This window comes from Megascapheus bottae, chromosome 18, assembly GCF_031878675.1.
Source record: "Megascapheus bottae isolate mThoBot1 chromosome 18, mThoBot2.hap1, whole genome shotgun sequence".
NCBI lineage: Eukaryota > Metazoa > Chordata > Mammalia > Rodentia > Geomyidae > Megascapheus > Megascapheus bottae.
In genome coordinates, this window is record NC_143526.1 from 43,358,474 (window position 1) to 43,380,817 (window position 22,344).

A 22,344-nucleotide genomic window follows, 5' to 3' on the forward strand; every position below is an offset into this window, starting at 1 on the left:
GCATTCATCTGCCAGGCTTCAGCTAAAATACCACCCTTCAAAATCTCCATTCAACGGATTTTTGAGTGGCTGCTCAAAATGTGAGCCTGTCAACCATTTTTCTCAAATGATTTCCATGGTCCTCAACTCCTGAGGAACTGATCCCAATCTCTTCACCTTGGCGAATTCAGAAATGGCTCTTGCTCTAGAAGGTAATGCAGAACTCCTGTGGCACACAGAAGTTATACCAAGGATTTGTCATTTCCAAACTTCCCAGTTGATTTGGTTTTTGTTCCCTATTGTTTATTCACAGTGTGTCTTCCACTCTGGGACATGTCCCTTCCTTCTGAACTTTTTCCTCACTCTGCAGAGCTGAATTTGGCTTCACCTGACTACATCTGTCTAAAGGACCTCACTTCTGTAATCTTTTCATTTACTTATTTATTTTTGGTCTGTCATGGGGCTTGAGTTCCTGAGCTCTTTTGCCCAAGTGGTAGAGAGCGCTGTACCACTTTGAGTCACAGTATTACTTCTGATTTTTCTGTGGTTAATTAGAGATAAGAGTCTCACAGGCTTTCCTGCCTGGGCTGGCTTTAAACCATGATCCTCCGCTCTCAGACTCTTGAGTAGCCAGGATTACAGGCATGAGCCAAAGGAGATGAGCTACTTCTGTAATCTGATACCGGAACAATACTGGGAATACAATATTTGATCATCGCATAGCTACTTTCTCGGGGCCAGAATAAGACTTTGTGAAACCTCTCATTCAAACTAGGACTTTGAAGATGACAGTAGTGGATCATTTTGGGGGTTCAGAAAAATAGTATCCCAAAGTGAAGGCTCCCAAAGAAAGGTTTTACTGTGACCTTCTTCTGTCCTTCTGCTTCCTGCCTCTCCTTTCTTCTGCCAAGGCAAATCACAAAAACTAGAATTTCTTTTCCCAAACCAGATAATAGAAATTGGAAATCATTTTCTCTAAGGAAAAAAAAATCACTAAGCCTAAAAATATTGTCTAATCCTCCCCTACCTCTCTGTCTTAGATGTGGCCATAGGACATCTGGACCTACTGTGTCTCATATGAGTCCTGTGATTTTTCATATGAAGTGTAATCCTTGGGTTCATGAATTGATTATTCTATCTCCAGCTAGTGTTTGGTGCCACTGGGAAGGGAAAATTTTAGGAGGAGAAGTCTGGTAGAGGAAGTAGGTTACGGGAGGCAGGTCTTTGACTGATTGCTATATGTGGTCCCTAATTCCGTCCTCTTGCCTTGCTTCCTGCCCGCCCTAGGTGAGCAGCCTCTTCTTCTGCACATTGCCACCACTGTCTGTTCTAACTCACCCCAGGCCCGAAGTACTAGAGATTCCAGACAGCAGGCCTACACCTCTGAAAGTATAAGACAAAATAAACCCTCTTCTTTTGGTATTGTTTTGTCAGATACATGGTCACAGAGACAAAAAAAAAACAAAAGTCTGACTACTGCATCTCCATTCCCAAAAAGGCCAGCATTACAGGAAGGAAGGATTGTTGTACAGAGATGTCAAGAAGGATCTGAGCAGAGAGCAGAGAGAGAGCTGGGTCCTGCCTTTGTCTGCTAACAAGTAGCCCATACCTTTCAAATCCAGTGTCTACATTCTGTCCATGTTCCATAGAACCTAAGCACTGGTGATGAACACTTCAGCCTGTCTTGGCCTCCTGAGCATGTCAAACGTTGATAAACGAGTTCGTTATGTTTATTCCTTTGCTAACTTGCCTGAGGTTGTAGAGTTGCTGGCCCTCTCACATGAAGGGCCCAGGGGATGTCATGGGCCTTATGAAGTGAGCAGCTCTTTCTCAACCAGCTATCACATGATAATTCTTCAGCGGAAGCCCCAAACGATGGACCCAGCAGAGTTTGGTCTGAAACCTCTGTACCATGAGCCAAAAGAAATCCTCAGAAGAAGCAGTGACAGTTTTCATAATTGTTTCTCATTTGTCATCATCCCATGGCTTTCTTGGTATCTGTTGTTGGAGCCAGTTTTTCAGTTCTGGAAACCATGCTATCAGTATCAGTTTCAGTGGCTTCAAACAAAACATATTTCATATTTCTTCTCCTCTGATTTTGGTAGACCTGATGGCTCATTGGACTATGATCAGGGTATCAGCTCTGAAGAGTCAGAAAAGATTCTTTTTTGTTTTTTCAAGTTTTCCAATTTGGAAAGTTGGAACACTGTGCATGTCAGTGTTTCTTGGTGTGCGGTCCCTTCCATCTTCAAAGCACATGATTCTAGCCTTCTCTTTCATGGTCATCTTACCTTCTCTCTGGTTCTCACTCCTCTAAGGACTTCTATCAGACCCACCTTGATAATTCAGAATAGCCTCTGCATCTTAATATTCTTACCAATGATACCTGGCATGTTCTTCATATTATCTAAGGTAGTATTCTAGAGTTTAGGACATAAGCATATTTGAAGGTGGGAAGAGGGTGTGTTGTTCTGTATACCAACATCCAGGATAGAATATCATGCAAGGAGCTGAGGTAAATGGCACAGACAGAACAGTGCTGCTGGAAGCCAAAACCACTGGATTGGAAGGAAATCCATAAGTACCACACCAATGGAGAGGCATGATCTGAATCTGGGTATTCAGAGTAATTATATCTTACTAATAGGATCTGGTGGCCAAAAGACTGAGAGAGCTCTGAGTCCCCAGGCTGGATGATTCAATGGCACACGCCTGTAAGGCTGGTAAAGGACTACAAGATTTAGCAAATAAAATCTAGACTGCTGAGCTAAGCCTGAATTTCAGATGAATGAATGAAATTTTAGTCTAAATGTGTGACACGCATTATTATCTGGAAGCTGTTCTAAAGAGAGGCACCATGGGCCATTCACCATAGTATTCAGCTAACATTAAAATTCACTGAGTATGCGCCATAGGAATTAGACCCTATGAACCACGTAACATATCTGTGCCTTTTCTCCTTGGGGCCCTCCCCAGAAAATGAGCTTCTTTGGCTACAGGAGAGAGCAAGGTCATTTTTTTCTGAATTGGAATTGCTTATCCCCACACTGCCTAGGCACTAGGAACAGAAAATAAGTCCATTTCCCAGGCAAAACATCTTTCCATTGTAGACCTTTCTAGGAGAATATATCATGTCTTTAAAGAAAAACATCCTCAGATACCACCTTAAGATGCTTTCAATCTCCCCCCCTCAGAGATTGTACTTTGCCATGTTCACCCGTCCTGATGAGCTTTCTTCCATGCCACCCAGATATCACTACCTTCATCCTTGGAAAATAATCCCCTCTCAAAGTTCTACTTTCCTGTGTATGGTAACATTAGTTTCTCCTCTCCGAGAAGCCACCCATGCTTTGGGAAATGTCATTTATTCTCATCAGGATGAACAGGAAGCTCAACACTGTGATAGCAACAGATTGTACAAGTGATATTCAGGGAGCTAACTGATGGTAGGTACAAATTCTTATCACTCTGAAGGTTACAAAAGTACTTCTGGGCCATCCCAGAGCTCTTCCTGCGATCCTCTTAGTCACAGGCATCACCAGGATGTTGGGACAAATTCATGCTGAGAATCCAAAGACATGAAATCAGCATGTCTGATCCCTCCTTTCTACATCTGACCTGTAATAGTGGTCAATACATGTTCAAAAGAGCTGAGAAGTATGGTGTGATGGTAGCAGAATCCTTCAAGGAAAGTCTGTGGTTCTGTGGAGAGTGGGGCTTCTTTAGAGTCTGGTCTGCCCAATTCCAACTCTGTAAATTCACAACTAATGGAAATACATATTAAATTGTACATCCAGACATTCAATGTCTGTCTCAGAGAGGCCTATTCAACCTCTCTCTTCTCTGTTTGGTCTCCTCTAGTATCCTACTTCCAATATTCCTGATCTATACATGTCTATTTTCTTTTGGACCAGCTTCAACCTCTGCCTGGCTCCATGGTTTCAATAACGAGCTTAATAAAAAAAATTAACATCGTTTTTATATCTGCATCAGAATAATGATTTTTGCCTTTTAAAAATTATCAAAGTCCAATCCTGATATAACAAATATTATTAAGAGTAAAAAGAAAGGGGAAAGGGAGGATAAGGCCAAGGAGTGGAAGCTCTAGGTGATCTTCCTTCGCCTCATCTGCCTAGCTTGACAAAACTAAGCAGACTGCTTGCTGGTTCTAGGTGCACAACTCTCTTGGAGCATTTTCTTTCAAAAAAAATCCCCACAATTATTTCTTTGTCCCTTTAAGTTATCAATAATCTATTTGCTGCTTCAAACCAGATTAACATCCCAAGAAAGTCTTTCTCTAAGACCTGGGATCCTCTCTTTGGGCTACAGTCACCAAAGAAGGTGGAGATTTATTGTCTCATAGACTGTTGGACTTTATTAGCAAACTCATATGGACCAGTCTCTTCTGCTCTGCCTGCCTTCAATCTCTCTACCCTTGTGGATTATTTCTGACCTCTACTGAAATAGTCTTCAAGTTTTCTTTCCTCTTTAACTCCGTCCAATACCACTTTTTTCTTTGACAATAAAGAGAATAAAAATATTGAAGGAGAAAAAGGAGAAATAAATCATCAACAACAACACAAAAAACCTCCATCCCCTTGGGCAACTGGAAAATAGTCCTGAAATGATTTCATTTTGCAAGTCGAGGGTCTGCAGGTGCACAGGAGAGCTAGGTCTTCAGTAGCTCTCTTTTGTTTCATCCTGTGCTCCATGGACAGGTTCTGAGCAGAAACACTTGCTTGGGAACATGCACCTTCTTTTTCCAATATGCTTTGCTCCACAAAGAAATCCCCAGGGCCAGGCTGTTGGTGGCCTTTGTTATCAGAAGGCCAAAGGCTATGCAGAAGCTTTGCTTTGTCTCTGTGGTTTGTGTGTCAGAGATAGGTAGGGGATGACATATTGGACTGTTCCTGACAGCTGCAAAATGCTCTGATGGGCAGTGCCTCTCTGGATTTGTATTCTGGCCATTCATGACGCATTGGTGCACATCAGAATTATATCTGTGATTGCAAGTGACTCTATAAAGTACTTATTCAATAGGAGCATGCAGTGAGGACTCATGGGAACAAAGAGGGCTGCAAGAGGCCTGTCTCCAAAGATAGGAAACAAGAGTAGCCAGAAAAACATCAGCAGCCAATTAAGTCTTCAACAAAGTTCAGTCCAAAAGGATGGATAAAAATCCCTCAAAATATGACTTGCCATGACTTTCGTAATCTAGAAAGGATCAACGCACATGACAAAACCAGCACTTGAAGGATGAAATTATCCTAATTCAATTTTTAATTTTTGCAAGAATATATCATAAAAATATTTTATAGGGTGGAAACTAACCTAAGGATTCTATGCAAAGTGTTTTCATTTAAGAAAACAATCTTTGGGAAAATAGACTAGTTGGGTAGAAAATGTATCTATTTATATAGCCAATATATATTGAGAAACATTTGCTTAGATTCCTGACTACATTCAAATATTTTTTAATAGCTACTAATTTAAAAATGTTAAAATAGCTACTGGTAGCTAATAATTGTCACACAAGGAAATAGGATCACACAAAGGCTTGGAGAGGAAATAATTCCTCATTTTAATAAGATAGAAGACAATTTGATCTACTCTATGCCAAGCTTCTTGAAAAGGACCAAGAATGATGATGAATGGAGGGGGGAAAGAAGAGGTCAGAATGCAGGAGAATGTATGCAAACTGAAAAACAATGGAATTACCAGAACAAGCAATGGTTTGTAGGTCCTATGAAGAAAGTTTGTCTGACCCTAGCACTGGAAGCTAACTCCTATCTATTCACGAAGGTGAGATACAAAGGCTCACAGCTGAAAGCCAGCATAGGTAGAGAGAGAGGTCTGAGAGGACAACTAGCAAAAGTGCCAGTTGGAGTCAAAGCCAGCTGGCTCACAAGATAGAAAACCAGCATACCTCAGTATTGCCAAAGAAAAGAGAGAAGAAAAAGAATGCTTGTTCTAAAAACAACAGAAAGTCACGCCGTGGTTTTTCAAAAGTTGTCTGAAATGATCCTTCTGGATTGAAGGGCTGGAGGGGAGAAATGAATGTAAGAGAATGGTCTGAGTTCAGGCTAGTATTGTGACTAGGAGGGTGGCTGTGCACTGGGACAGAGCTGGACGGGTTTGAATAGTAATGAGTTCAAGAGTTCACGTAGCAGCCACTACCTGACTCAGCTTCTGTAAGTGATCAGGACATGAGACTCCACCACTATGGAAGTCCACTGGTGTGCTAATGTTGCTAAGTTGGAATCACAGCTCTACATTCCCAGTTCCCACACTCTTCCAAGTTATGAAGTCTGTCTGAAAGAGTAGAAATGGCATCTGTTCTCCCTAGGTATGCACCTGAGGATGTGAGCAAAGTCCTTTCACCCTGGGTGATTCAGTGGGTCTCACCAGTGGGTGAGGCTGCCACGGAAGTGGGATGTGTGGTGGGAGGAGGAAGATGTGTGCCTTCTCCCTGCTGCTGGCAGGCAGGCGAGAGCCACAAGTCACAGTGCAGGTTCCCGTCCCGGGATCTTGTACACACAGGGGACATTTTCATAAAGCTCACTGAGCAATGAGGGAAAGGAGGAAGACGTTCAATTAACCAACCAGAAAGCGACAGCCAAGTCCTGCCGTGATCTTTGGCTCTAGGAGAATTTAACTGCCAAAAAAAAAAAAAGAGCTTTAAATCCACACGTGCACATCAGTTTCCCAGACCCTGAGCTCTGAATCTGGTATGAGCCCGAGTGTCATCATTCAGAAGCATTTTTCTGGAAGGTTCTGATCTTGGTGGTCCTTGGACATACATAAGAAAGATCGATAGCAGACAAGTCTTCTTCACCCTCTGCTGAATTTAGGAAAATGCCAGATGGCATAAATAGTAAAAGAGACCATTGGAAATGCAATATTTCAGATCATAGCGTCTTTGGAAATGTGTCTTTCTGCAGATTTTTGCGTAATTGCTCTGCTTTGTTCCTTTAAAATTCCACACACTTTTACACATACTTCATTGGCTTAAAACATTTTCTCCTTCATAAACTTCAACAAGCCATTGGTTCATTTCTGCCCAGAACCAGTTTTTACTCTGAATAAAATCAACATTTCCTAGGAGGGATTATGGGTTTAGGAGGAGATACTTTTTAACCAAACGCACTTTAACATTGCACCCAAATTAGTGTCTAGTGCTTGCAACTTAGTCAGTACAGGAGAATACAAAGCCAAAAGGCACAAAGTCTCCCTCAAGAATGAAAAGTGGAATCCTGGGAATAACTGGGAGGATTTACCATCAAGAAGAACAATCTCCAAATTTGTCTGAAAAGCCTCAGCTAGTACATATTAATAATCCAGCTGGAGGGGCCGGGAGTTTGGCCTAGTGGCAGAGTGCTTGCCTAGCATCCACAAAGAACAGGGTTCAATTCCTCGGTACCACATACATAGAAAAAAGCCAGAAATGGTGCTGTGGCTCACGTGGTAGAGCTCTAGCCTTGAGAAAGCCCAAGGACAGTGCAGAAGCTCTGAGTTCAAGCCCCAGGACTGGCAAATAATAATAATAATAATAATCATCATCATCATCATCATCATCCAGCTGGAGCAAGAGGAATGTTTTTTAAATGATCATGTGCTAAATAAAAATTCATAGGCCAGTGGTTAAAAAAAATCTACACACTAGCTATGTGATTATAGATATTTCATCATCTTTTAAATCTTACCCCTTTAATCTATAAATTATGAAAATAGGAATAATTATATCTGACAAATTTAAGCAAGGATTAAGTGACATACAGAATATAGCAAACAGATACTGCTCAGCCCCATTTCATTGTTTGGCGTGTTTAATTCTCAAAATGCAGAATGGCAAAGTGTTAAGTATACCTGTTTTTTTTTACAATATTTAGCAAAAGATAAGCAAGGTCAGTATCAGCACTGAGTGGGCTAAACACTGGGTTTATTTAAAATTTTGTATTTATTCAAGTCCACAGTTTCAAGAAAAGCCATTGACTTACTTCAACACTGGCTTAAAGTTACTCTCAGAAAAAGCAGAAAACAATGAAATGCATCTGACCTGCTAAGAACCTCTCTAATCACTTGTAGCTGATATTTTATTCCTACTGAAGATGTACCAGACTTGTACACAATGCACAAAACATGGCAGCAAAAGTATAGGTTACCCATTTTACATGGCAAAGCATTGGAAAGAACGATTAGAGATGATTTAAATAAATAGAAGCAAGTGCTGATGTTTCACTGATTCAAGCTCACTTTTTACTTCAATTGACCTAGAAATAAATGCTGTTCTAATGGTCTTAGCAGGATTCCATTTAGAAACAACAATGAAAAAGTTGACTCACTTGTAATTTTTCAGACATTTCAAAAAGAGAACAGATAAACAAAAAGAATAAAAGATATCCAAACAAATCTTGCAAACACAATTAGAGAATATATCTGATTTTGCCATCTACTAAAAAGTTACAGTAAATAATGAAGATGGCATGTTGGTGATCACAGTCCAGACACCCAAGACCAGATGCCAGAAACCACACTCATATAGGAGGCTTGCATGCATTTAGCTACTTGGCATTAGCTTTATGTTCAACACGCATGTACATATTTGGCTATTTTACATCAGTGCCAACAGGATCCAGTGATGGAGAGAAAACCTTTTGACAAATGATAATGGGATAACTAAACATCTACATGGAGAATCCATGTGTTGTCATTAAAAAACAGCAGCAACGAAAAAATAGTATTGAAGCCCTATGCGTGGCTTTTCTTAGACCGCAAGAAAGAAATACCAAGAAAACTAAAACAAAAATTTTTTAAATATATTAAATTAAACTTCATCAACAATAAATCTTGCTTATCATAAGGCACCATGAAGAAAATGACTAGTTCACAGAATTTCAAGAAAATAGTATTCACAAAACATTCTGAAAGATCATTTGCAGTGTGCGTCTACAACATCTATGAAGAATTTTTGCAGTTCATTATCAAAACCTCCAAAGAACTGAGTTTCTTAAAAGGACAAAAGACTTGAATAGCCATTTCTCAAAGGAAGATTTCGCAATTGTGTGATCATCACTAAGCAGGCTAACAAGGCTTGACTCCTGGAGATGAGGTAATTGCAAATGAAATTTACAGTGAGTTACTCTTACCTGCCCCTTAGAATGCTCAAATAAAAAGGACCGAAAACTCCAGATACTGGGCAAGATTCTGAAGTAACCGGTTCCTATATATTGTGTATGTGAATGTTCAGTAATACACGTTAGGGAAATGTCTGGCAGTTTCGAGGGAAATGGAAGATGAAATTGCTCAAAAGAAATGAAAACACAAGCCGTGAAAAGCTTGGTTTCCAGTGGTGTCATGGAACGGCAGGCATCCAACTGACTGAAGCATTATTCAGCAATGTCAGGCAAGAAAACGATCAACTCCTATCACAGGGATGAATCTCAAAACAGGATTTGGGTTGATAGAAACCCTCTACAAAGTATATAATTCCTTACGCATGGGATTCTCTATAGTTCCATATACACAGCAAAACCAGTCTACCATGAAAAGTAAATCCAACAGAGTGCCAACCTCTGGCTAGAGGCAGGCCTTGGGAGGGGACACAAGATAATGTTCTACACGGATGGAAATACAACTTAATGAGGAGTTGGGTTTTGCAGGTTCATAGGCTTTCTATGGCTGCTCTAATAAATAAACAACAGCTTATTGCCTTAAAATAATTATTTTCTAATTATTGTAAAGGACCAAAGTCTAAAATCAATCTCACTGGGACGAAGCCAAAGAATCCTATAGCCATTCTTCTTTTAGAGACAGCAGGGGCAAACGTAGAATCTTGCTTTTCAGATTCGAGGGACTGCTCATGTCTCCAGGCTCATGGCATCCTCCTCCGTCTTCAAAGCCTGAAACATGGCGTGTTTCTATCTCTGTCTCTCTGTCTCTGTCTCTCCCTTTCTCTCTGTCTCTCTTTTCTGTCTTTCCTTCTCCCTCTCTCTTTTTGTCTCCCTCCCTCCTCCCTTTCTCTTTATCTCTCCCTCCATCCCCATTTCTCTCAGAATTTCTTGTTTTCTCCCTCCATCTTTCTCTTGAGATCATGACATCATATCATAATTCCCTTCAGTATATGTCAGACCTCCATTTTCCCCTCTTTTAGGGAAAGATATCATAACATACCCAGATAAAACCCAATATTTTTTCTATAGATGGAATTTCAGAGTTTTACTGTGTTATCCTGTATTATGGGTGATTTTCCATGTTTACATTTGCATTAGTACTGGGACCATCGCTTTATATTTTATTATAAGCTTTATACCAAAAAAAGAGTCAAATGCATATAATAATATGAGTGAGGATAGCAATGATACTATCTGGCATTTTATTTAAAATTAAGAAGTAGAGATATAGGAGGAAATACCCTAAGATAGTTCCCTCTTCCCATGTCAGTTGCTATTCATATGAGAAGCCTGTTGGAAATTGAAAGTCCAGCTGCAGGCTGCACACAGGTGAGTGAATTCGTTGCTGTCTGACAAATAGTAAGTACCTCTCTACTGAGCAGGGATGGACACATTACTTATCATTATTCCCTAAATAGTACACTGTCAGAACTGCTTACATGGCATTTGTATTTTATTCAGCATTAAATACAGAAGCAATAAACATTTAGTAGGAGCCAGACTTCCAGTTACAAAAATTTATCACTTCCATATCAGCCTGGTACCCTGTCAAGATACCAAGCAGTGATGCTGGACCACAGCTGCCAGTTGGTCACGTGACCAGAAGGAAACTCCTGTGCCCTCTCCAGTGTGCTGTGCTGTGAACTTGGAACACTGGTAGGATGGGAATATTTGGTGCAGTTTTGATGGATGGTATTTTTGACCTAAGATGGATGTATCCAGACTCTACGCTATCAAACATCAAGTAGTAGCATGATGGTTTCTTGCTTTATTTCATTTAATACCAAACACACCTGTTGCCTCCAAACTGAGATACTGTTTCCAATCCCCACCTTTTGATCTGCAATGACTTTGGCAGTTTATTTTTATAATAATTCTACTACCTGCAGCATATACTAGTCTTGATATAAAAGTGATTTGATTATATTATGCAGTCTTGTTTTCTCTTAGGTCTTAATATCAAGTTAGGATTTCAGGATTTTCCCTATGAAAAAATTAAACATGCTGACTGTGTATAAATTGTGTACTTCTAATAGTTAATATAATTTAATCTAAGACTATTACTAGCTTAATTGGGTTTACTTGTGCCTTGGCTTAAGGTCTAGAATATAATAAACTTAAAGGTCTGAACACAGTGAGGTTAATTATGCTTAAAAGCTGCAAGGCAGCTAGTTTTAGGTCCATTACATACACACACACACACACACACACACACACACACACACATATACAGACACACATACACACACACACACACACACACACACGAAAAAAGAGCCAATGAAATTCTTATTAAAAAGAAGTGAAATCACACATTCTTTCTCGTCTGTGAGCCACTGCTCCAGTTTTAACAAAAGTGTTTGCTCTCCTCTTTCCTCATGATAGCTTCTGCCAAATTATTTGTCCTCAAGGGCTATTCAGCTTACAGCTCTGCTCAAAATGGCTCCCTAGTGTCTATGAAATTAAATATAAGCTCTTCATTGCGACTTTCAAGAATTTTCTAATTCAATCCCAATTTATCAACACATCATTGCCCACTACTCCAGTAGTGTCTCTAACTTAATTAAGGTAGCTTAATGATTGTACCTCCCCCCACAAATGCTCAGGCAGTTTCTCATCTCAGAGACACTATGAATGAACACGCCATCTCCTAGCTTGAAGGCCTTTGTACCCTTGCAGAATTGTGCTTCTCACGGTTCCCCTTTGGTTTGAGGAGATAATGGCCATCAAGGAAAGGGAATGGTCATTCATCATCCAAGATCAGCAGACAGATAACCCAGCATCGTTGGAACTAGTGGCTTGGGTTTTTTTGTGGTTATTTTCATTTTTCTTGTGTGTATATTTTCCAAAAATGAAGAGTTAATAGATTCAGGAGTTCAGCACAACATAGGGAACTCATTTATTGGGGACACACCGTGCCAGGGAACCTAGAGTTGCTGTTATCTCTTGGGTCCAAAGCACCACAAAGTTTTACCTTGGGCATGCGTCTTTCATCCTTTCAGCTGCCATGGCGAGAAGAGTGGCCTCTGGGAGCAGATCTCATAGAGAGTGCATTCAGATTGGAGCAGATCCACGCCAAAAGGAGATCTGGAGGACAACAAGCTTTTAAGAGTGGTGGATGTCTTTCTGTTGTGTCACATTTTAGTGTTTTCAAAGCCAAAGGGTGATAAGACAGAGAGAGAGAGAGAGAGAGAGAGAGAGAGAGAGAGAGAGAGAGAGAGAGAGAGAGAGAGAGAGAGAGACTTTCCTTCTTTCTTTGTGTAGAAACAGAGGAGAGGATAAGCTCAGTGATAAAATGGAGGTTGGACACACAAGACATTGTTGACAGAGCTCAAAACACACGCCTGAGTGAAAATCTTGATGCAACAGAGTGCATAACCTTATGGATATATTTATAGAAGCAAATTCTGAACAGGTGAAACTGATCTACTGTGACAGAAATCAGGAAAGCAAGTATCTTGCTGGGGAGAGAGGAGGTGGTAGAGGAGAAAAGTCCAGAAAGATAACCAGGGTTTCCATCTTAACGTAGCAAGGATTGCACGAGTATGCGTATTTATCAAAGGGCATCCCACTGTATCTCTTGACTGTAGGCAGTCATACTAAGGACATCATTCTTTGATGTTTCAAATGAGATTGAGAGCATTCACGCAAACTTTAATGTTGTTTTCCTCATGTCCAAGCGCATTGTCTCATTTCCATTGGGCTTTGAATGTCAGGGTCCTGATGTCTAAGACTGCGCTCTGCATCCAGAATTTCTAGTTCTGAATCCCCAGTTCTACCATTTTTATGAGTTCTGGCTTTGGGTACATTACATAAACACTTTGAGGCTGTTTCATTCCAAGATGAGTACATTAGCATTAAAACTCCATGGAACTGTATAAAAGATAAAAGTAGTAAGAGGATGCATATAGAATCTTTGATCTCAAGGACTAAGTATTCCCTATTTTACTAGTGGAAGTACCAGTCCTTGCTTTAAGCAGCCTGTAATGAAGGACTTTCTTAGGCTTGTCACTGTGACCTGTAGAAGGGTTGTGAATGTTGAATGGGGAGTTAGAAGGTTACAGAACAATAGGCAAAATGGTTCCACACACCAATTTGACCTAGTATTTGGTGGGAAACAACAACTGTCTTGATGACTCGAAATGCATGGTGTTGTTTCTGGAATAGAACGAAATCCTTAGACACACCACAGACCAAATGGGTTCAGACATTCCCCTTCAACACGATTCGGTGGAGAATTCAGAGAAATATGGTGATATACATGTTGCTCAACTGAATTGAAATGCACTCTAGACCACTGGGGGTTTGTGTATGTGGAAAACATTCTGCCACTTCTTGAGAGTTCATCACCGTGATTAGATTCATATTCTTAATCTAGTAACTCCTTGAATGCTTAAGAAGATAAGGATTAGCAATTTCTTTACCCCATGATTAAAAACAGGAGCAGTACTAGTATTTGTTTGTGCTTCTTTTTAAATTAACTTTTTAAATGTCAACAGCAAACAGTGGATGGAACCAACATGCCACTTCCTGGCTTCTTTTGCTCATTAACTTTTTATTATTTCCAATCAACAGCATGTGAATGCCAGTTCCCAGTGGCAAAGACTTCTAGGAAAACAAGATACTAAGGACCAGGGGTTCTGTATTCAAAGTCTCAGCATTTGCCTTGGTTAAGGTTGCCCCCCAGTGCTATGGATATGGTACACACAAATTCTACACTGTAAAAGATCTAGAAATACAGAACAAAACAAGCAAAACTCCTCTTGAATCTGTAAGGCCATTAAGAGATGATGATGGTCAGCATGCTTTCTCCAGGGGAGACAGTAAGATCTGGCCCTTTGGAATTTGGAAATTCTGATTTCCTACAGATGGAAATTACCAGGATAGGACAACTGTGAGAAATACATAGCCAGTGGGTTTGCTTAGCTTATGTGCTTCCTGCATAGCAGTAGCAAAGCTCTTCCGGGGCATCTGCCTAAGCCTCTGGAACTGCAGCCTGGCACTGTTGCAGCACAGGAAAATCACTGCTGGCAAGGCTCATCCTCGATCCACACCATCTGCCTTACAGCTGAGTTCCAAGTCAGTCATGTGGGTCCCTTACTTGAAAGCATTAATTATTGACTTTTCTATCAGCCTCACCTCCCGTTCCAGACATTCTTTCTATGTGTTTCACAATCATGCATTCTTTCTACAAGGACTCGCTGACCTCCTTCACTCTGCAGCTGGAAGGAAAACTGTGATGACATTGGATGCTCCATCACTTATGAGCAGGTGATTCCAGTCATCTATTGACTTCTCTGTACATCTTCCCTCTCTAAACTGAGTGCGGCAGTGATCCTTAGCTCATGGAGTACTGTGAGGATGAAATGAGTGCACATCCATGAAGCATACATGGCTTGTGAGCAGAAAACACTCGACAGCTGCAGTTGTGGTGGTGGTGGTGGTGGTGGTTGGTAGAAATAGAAATGCATATTAAGGAAATATCAGTGACCAAGATGGACCCTACCATCCTCAAAGAGGGTTCATGGTCTAGGATGGAGAACCAAAGACATAAACATTTGAAATAAAGCAAATTAAGGTTTCATTATAGAAAGACGAGAAAGAAGTATACACAAGTCCAAAATAGCAAATTCATAGTAAGTTAGAAAATGTGTAAGTCTGAGCTAAAACCATCAATCCATATTCTTCATGAGCCAATTCTTCCTTCAGCCTATGTAAAACATGTATGAAAAGCAAGAAGAGGCTTCGACTCATGTGTGAGGCCTACTTGTTACAACAGTGACCTTCACAGCATACCAAAAGCTGGAAAGAAATAACAGGGAGTTGTGGTTACTGTGGTCATTTTCAACGAGATAATGTCTGGATTCTGACTGTCACAACCCAGAACTTAGGATAAAGAAGGTTGTCAACTAGTGAAGAGAACCAGGGGAGATGTTAAGATATAGTGAGGCTCAGATCAGCCCCACAACCAAGAATTATCCAGGACTCATAGAAATGACAAGGATGAGAAGCTCCTCTAGGACAAAAGAGCTGGGACTTAGCTGAGTCTGCAGGACAAATGTTAGCGTGTGGTGTGTGTGTGTGTGTGTGTGTGTGTGTGTGTGTGTGTGTGTGTGTGTGTGTGTGTGTGTGTGTGTATTCATTTGAAAATACCACCCCACTGGAGGAAAGTTATGGTAGGAAATTTATAGATTGTTTCTACCTCTTACTGTGGGAAACTACCAAGAGAAACCATGGGAGACTACCAGGCGGTATCATTGACTTAAGCTGAGTACCAGCTTCTCATACCTGTAATCCTAGCTACTTGTGAGTCCAGAATTAGGAGGGTCTTGGCTTGGGCCATTCTGGGGAAGAAAGGTCTATGAGCCCTCTTCTGAACCAATAACTGGGCACAATGGAGTGCAATTGATATCACACTTAAATGAGAAGCTAAGCTTGAGGAGACCATGGCTCTAGGCTGACAGCCCAGGCAGAAAATTCCACCAGACTCTGTCTCTCCAGAGGGGAGTTGGGGGCCATGATCCAAGCAAAGTGGGGGAAGCCTAATGTAGCTCCAGTGTGTGTTCCACCATGAGAAACAAAACCCTGTCCTAAGAATAACTGTGAAAAATGGCTGGAGGTATGACTCCAGGTAATACACCACTCCAGCAAGTTGGAAGGTACTGAATTTGAAACATAACACCACTGAAAGCAAAAAACAATCCCAGCCTTTTATAATACATCCTCTGCTCTCCTGCCAGTAGCATGATCTAATTTACATTATCATTGCTTCAAACAGATTAAAAGTAGAAGGACGGAGGAGTTAGGGGATCAAATGAAGTTCTGATTTATAGCTGTGAAGTTTGGGCACTCTCCCCAGGATTCTATAGGAAATGTTTGAGTATTACGCTATTGTATCCTATTACATTGTATAGAGCCCTAAACTGCACATAAAACAATTCCAAGAACTGTGCTTCACTTAAGTCTGATCTTTTTTTTTTAGAGTATCACACCAACTGCTAAAATTAAGCAGATATTTTATCAACTAGGGTTCCTACTAATTACCCTGTTGCTCTTATTAAAAATTACTCACTGGAGCATCTGTTCCAATTTTCATAACACAAGGAAAAGGTTTGTTCGCATGATTTTTTATTTTTAGAATGAACCGTGAAACAACGAAAACACATGAACATGCCCTGCTAAAATCAGCATTTATCTTGGGAAGGCGAATTTATGGCTTCTGTAAATCTGGGCTTAAGTACGTCAAGTCTCTTAAACTCAATGGCTGACTGATGATCTGTGTAAACACCACCCATCAAAGTGGGAGAGTTGGTTTAATTAGTCACAAGCTTGTTTCTTCATGACAGCAGAGTTGGGCTCATTTTTGGTTTTCTTTTTTCCCTCTCTATTTTGTGAGAAAATCTCCATGTTCAGTACTAGAGCTGACATTCATTAAATTGTGACTGTGTGCCTCCTCACATAGATAAAATTTCTACTTGTCAGTTGTAACTCACAAATGTTGGAATAGGTAAATAAATAAGAGTAAGCCCTAATGCACATGAAGGCTCCCGTAAGACAGAGGTGCCAACACAGACTGGGCAGTGTCTTACTGTGGAATGGATGCCAACAGCTGGTGGGAGGTCGTGTGTGTCTAGAGTCAAGGGCATTATGGGACTTTAGGATTGTCCTCTGAATTTTTGCTGTAAATCTAAAGCTTCTCTAAAATAACACCTAAAGGTAAATTTTTTAAAAATTCGGTCAAGTATATCAGATTAATAAATTCATGAAATATTTGTGCTGGTGGGAACATAAGGACAATTTAGAACTTCCAGTGTATAGGCAAAGAAACTGAGGCCTAATAGGGGACTTGCTTGAAGCTCAGCAATAAAGTGGCTTCATTTTAAAAGTTACAAATATCAGAGCCGGGTACAATTCTAAGACAGCCCTTGGTGAGTAATTCATCTGTTCAGTTCCCACCCCTGAGGATATGATAGGACAATGCAAATCTTTTTAGGTCTAGTCCAGTGAGATAGAACCATCACACAAAAGTCAGATAAAGCAGATTTATCACTCTCAGCTGTGCAGCAAGAAGCATAGCTTCCAGGATACACTGACTGGTCCCTCAAATCTGAAGAGGGCTGGTCAGGGCAGACAAATATCTTCTGTGAATGGTTCAGTCACACCCCAGCCAAGGGACCCCAGCTCTGCTGTGGATTTGTGTCTATAGATGACAGTTGGTTCACTGAGAACCCATGCTGTAGATAGACCCTGTTCTAGGAGGAAAGAAAACAGGGCAGGGTGTTCCAGATGCTTCTTTCTGTTCTGAGGGATTTGGACATTCTACAGTTATTCTGAGAGCCACAAGTTCGTTGTGGAAGAGCTGGGCCAACCAAGACCACCCAAGGATTACCCTTAGACAGATATTACTCCCTGGAATTGCTATACTAGGTGAAGAGTTGGAAAAGTTTTATAGTTATGGTTTACATCTCCTTAAATTTATCAAAGGAGACTATGTCAGGCGGGCTGACCTAATCAATAAGTCCTCCCAGGAAAAAGTAGAAAACACATAAAAACCAATATTAAGTCATGAGCTCAGTGAGAAAAAAGAAATGCCTCCCAACCAAGAAAATTATGACAATCAGATGGCTTCATATGTGCAGTTTATGACATTTGAAAAAGCAAATACTCGGGAGACAGAGATAGAAGGATAACAGATTCCTGGCCATGTTAGGTTACAAACTGAGTCTGTGTCTCAAAATACAAAACGGCATTTATTTTATGAAAAGAAGAAACCAGTGAAGATGAAGAAGAGGACAAAGGAAGAGAAGGTAAGCGCCAGCCTGATGGCAAAACTGGACAAGGATACAATAATAATAAAAAGGGAAACTACAGACCAGAGGCATAGAGAGTCCCAAGGAAACACTCATGCACTGACTCCAGAAGCTATCAAAGACATATTTCATGACCAGATGGGGCATGTATGGCTCCACATACACAAATGAACAATGAAGAGACAGGAGAAGAGAGCGAAGGTCAAGGCTAGCCCACAGCACAGGAAGTACACTTGATCAAATCCAACGTCCACTAATGAATTTAAAAGCTCTCACACCAAATTAGAGAATGTTCATCAATTCAGTAAAGCTACACATGACAAACCTGTGGTGAACTGTCACAGTGAGTAGGCAAGGTAAATGTATTTTCCTTAAGGTCACATGTACACTTTCATCAGTTTTATTCAACATGAAGTCTTAGAGCAATTCGGTATGGCAAAGAAATAAACAATATATGAATTCAGGAAAAGGAATATAGAATTGTCTTTATTTTCAAAAATATGATCTTATGTATTAATAATCTAAATATTCCATCACACACATGGACATGCGAGCCTGTTAAAATGGATGAATAATTCAGTACAAAATCAACAACACACAAAACCCAGCATTGCCATTCACCATGAACAAATTTTTCACTAAGAAAAAATTAGAAATAATCTCATTCACAATAGCTACAAAAAATAATATAACCACAAATAAACTTACCTAAGAAAGTAAACTATCTAGTCAATGAACATTTCAAAACATTCATAAAGAAATTAAAAAGGACACAGGAAAGAAAAAGAAAAGGCACCTATTTTTGTGAATCTTAAGAATTAATATTGTTAAAAATCTTCACATGAGCCAAAGAGATCTTCAGATTCAAGCCAATGCCCATCAACGTGCCAATGACAATCTTAAAATTCCCTGAAGCCATAAACTATTCCAGATCCCCAAAGTAAGCATCAACAGAAAGAATGGAGCTGATAGTATCACAATACTTCACACTAAATGGAGAAGAAGTGGTAGTAGTAGTAGTGGTAGTGTAAACACAGGCCCGCCTGCCAACATCGTGGCTCATGCCTTCCAGCTCCAGACATCTAGGTAAAGTGACTTGGGATAGGGAAAAATCACTCAAGAACATCTGACATAAGTACTTTACACGCGAAGTGAGGTTGAAGATAAGGACAAGATAAGGAAATAACAGAAGCAAGTAGAGAAAGGAATCATGGGAAAGGATCTTTCCCATGAGTCTTGGATGGAGTGATTCCACACTGGTGCCATCTTACCAGGTTCCTCACTAGCTCCAGACCAAGAAAAGACGAGTCTTATTCTCAGTGATGACCTAAGTGGTACAGCTGAGTCTCTGACAGTCATCAATCAAGCATCTTATGAGCCTGAGGACCATGTCTCCACCGTGCCAGCGTGGAAGGCAAGCCAATAAACCACCTGCGGGCTGGCAGTCTTCACTGGGGGAGGGAATCTTATCTATTCTTCTTGTTGGTCTATGCTGGGAAGCCTTGGACCAAGATTGGAGAGTGGGAAAAGAATGAACAGATCCATTATCTTGCTGGAAAAGATATCCTTTAAGTGAAATTGGAATTTGAGCTTTTTTTCCCCATTTCATTCATTTCCCCTTATGCATGATAAATTTTCCAAATTCAGTGAGTGTTCCCTAGAATCTAAGCCTCCAAAATGTTCTGCTATCTGTGACAATAAAAACCTAGATTTTCTCTACGCACTAAGCATATTCTGAGCACTCTATGAATAAGGATATATAATGATAAACAAATACCTTTACTGTGGAAATAACACATGAATTCATTCGGAACAGAAGCTTTTAATTTTACCTTTTTACAAATAAAGGAGAGATAACTCTGTCATAAATGATTTTTTTTCACCAACTGCTAGACGGGTATAATGAGAGCTAAATGACACATTTTCTGTGTCTTGACCCAGTATAAGTCCTACATGTAAATTTTAAGAGAAAAAAAAACACCTTCCACATATCTATATGTATTTCTGGAAAAGAAAGATGTTAGAGATGAGCTGGAAGCCATGGGAGGGTCATATAAACAGAAAAGATACTCCATGCTGTGCATGAAAGGGTTTTCTGAGAAATTAAAATCAAGGAACTCACAATGTTATTCTGCATGAGGAGTTATTTCTTCTAGGCTTTCAGATCATCTGTATCTATTGCCTTGTTCAATAAAACCCATGGCTTTTGGGCTTATGGAAATTTGACATACCTAATGGGTCTCATTATTTTTAGACAGTCTTCTGTTTTAAAACACAGGAAGCTTTTACTATTCATCTGCTAAATAATATTTAGCCAGGGCAATGGGAGAATCCCATAATATCTCACATATCAGTAACACTCATGATGACTGGCATTTTTCTGAAAAATGAAGTTGAGTTCAGCCAATGCCTTAAGATAGTCTTGACCTTTAACCATTTATACCACATGAAGAACTCTATTCCTGGTGAAATGAGAGCAGGAATCAAAGACAAGAATGTGCACACGTATCCAAACTACATATTCACACCATCTTGCTCTATCCATGGAATGGCATGTTGAACCAACACTGAAAGAACATGACATGTTTTTGAAAATATTTAGTGACAGGAGAAGTATTCCTCACAGGATTCTGAACAAAACAAAGCCATAGTTCAAAATGTTATCCTAACAATACTATATGCAGAAAGCATTTTAAATTAAGTTATATGTCTACAGAAAGTTCACCAAGAAATGAGCAATGATACTGTTATCTGGGAAGTACAAATATTCTACTCTTATATGGTTCTTTAAAATTTCCTACAATGGGTGCATAAAAATTATCAAACAAGAGCTTGGATATTAACTACATGTAACACATTGCTCTGTATTAATGAGGAAAGTAACTTTGCAATGGTGTAATAATAGAGCTAGAATAAAACATTTCTCATTTTTTAACCACTGTAGCTAATTGGAATTCTTTTTATATGAACTTGTTTATTTGCCACTAACTTATCGAAGAGATTTCAAGTATTTAATTGGGAATTCGCTAAAACTGGGCTTTATTTGTAGGCATTGTCCCTTAATTTAATTTGACTCTTAAAAAATAATAATGATGGGCTGGGAGTTTGGCCTAGTGGTTAAAGTGCTTGCCTAGCATGCACAAAGACCCGGGTTCGATTCCTTGGTACCACATACATACAAAAAAGCCAGAAGTGGTGCTGAGGCTCAAGTGGTAGAGCTCTAGCCTTGAGAAAGTCCAAGGACAGTGCTCAGGCCCTGAGCTCAAGCCCAGGACTGGCAAAAAATAATAATAATAATGACATTTATGAACTCACATAAGTTCTAGAACTTCTAGAACTAATGGAGTCTTCCCTCTTCCATCCCTCCATGGAGTCTGCAGTTCTGACACTGTCTCTGAGCTGATCTTACACTGAAGACAACAGAGGATATATCACACAGAAAGCCAGTGGTAGATGGTAGATGGGCCCACTTCCTCCCTTACAAGTATAGGGGCTGGGGAAGGGCTCAGGGAAGATAGAAATTAGACTTTCCCTTTTTTCCTTGAGTTCTAAATGGACTGCTGGATTGATTTCTGAGTCAATCAATAGGAAGAGAATCCAAACCAGAACAGTTATAGAAGACCCTCATCAGGCTACTCTGCTGGCCAACTAGGTATGGCACTGTCTTTTAGAATTTAGTTAAAATCTTAAATGAAAAAATAATCTACCCAGATACTGAATTTGTTTACAATGATCTACTAGTTCCCAAATGTCTAAGTTAGAACATAATAGATGACCATTTTAAGTTGCAAATTATTTTCAAAAGGAACATTAACCTAATTTAAAACTTGTCAACTCTCCAAAAATATCCAGGAGTCCATCCACATGTTTGTCCTGCACATGCTAAGTGCTAGTGTTGCTGAGAATACAAGAAGCTCAATTTCAAGGAAACATTGTTGTGATGTTGTGCAAGATTCTACAAAGTACATATAAGATGAAGAAAATACACTGGTCATCACTTGCTAACACTTTTCCTGTGAGCTAATAAACATACTAAGTAACAGAGAAAGATCAGCAGTGGATGGCAGAGACATACCTATAGAAATCCAGAATTAATCAGAATTTTAAAAAATAAAGATAAAAGAAAGAAAGAAAACAAAGAATCTGGATCTAAAAAGTATCTAATGAAAAACAATAAATTCAATCAAGATATATTGTATATATGAGTACTTGGTCATTTGATGTCGAATAGGGAAGGGAGGAAAACAAGATGAGGGGCGGGGGGTGGGAGAAGGAAATGGGGACCAAGACATGAGAAAGGGTATCAATGTATGTGAAGTAATGCACCTTCTATCTGGTGAATATAATGTAACCCTTCTATTAATTACAATAAAAATTTATGAAAA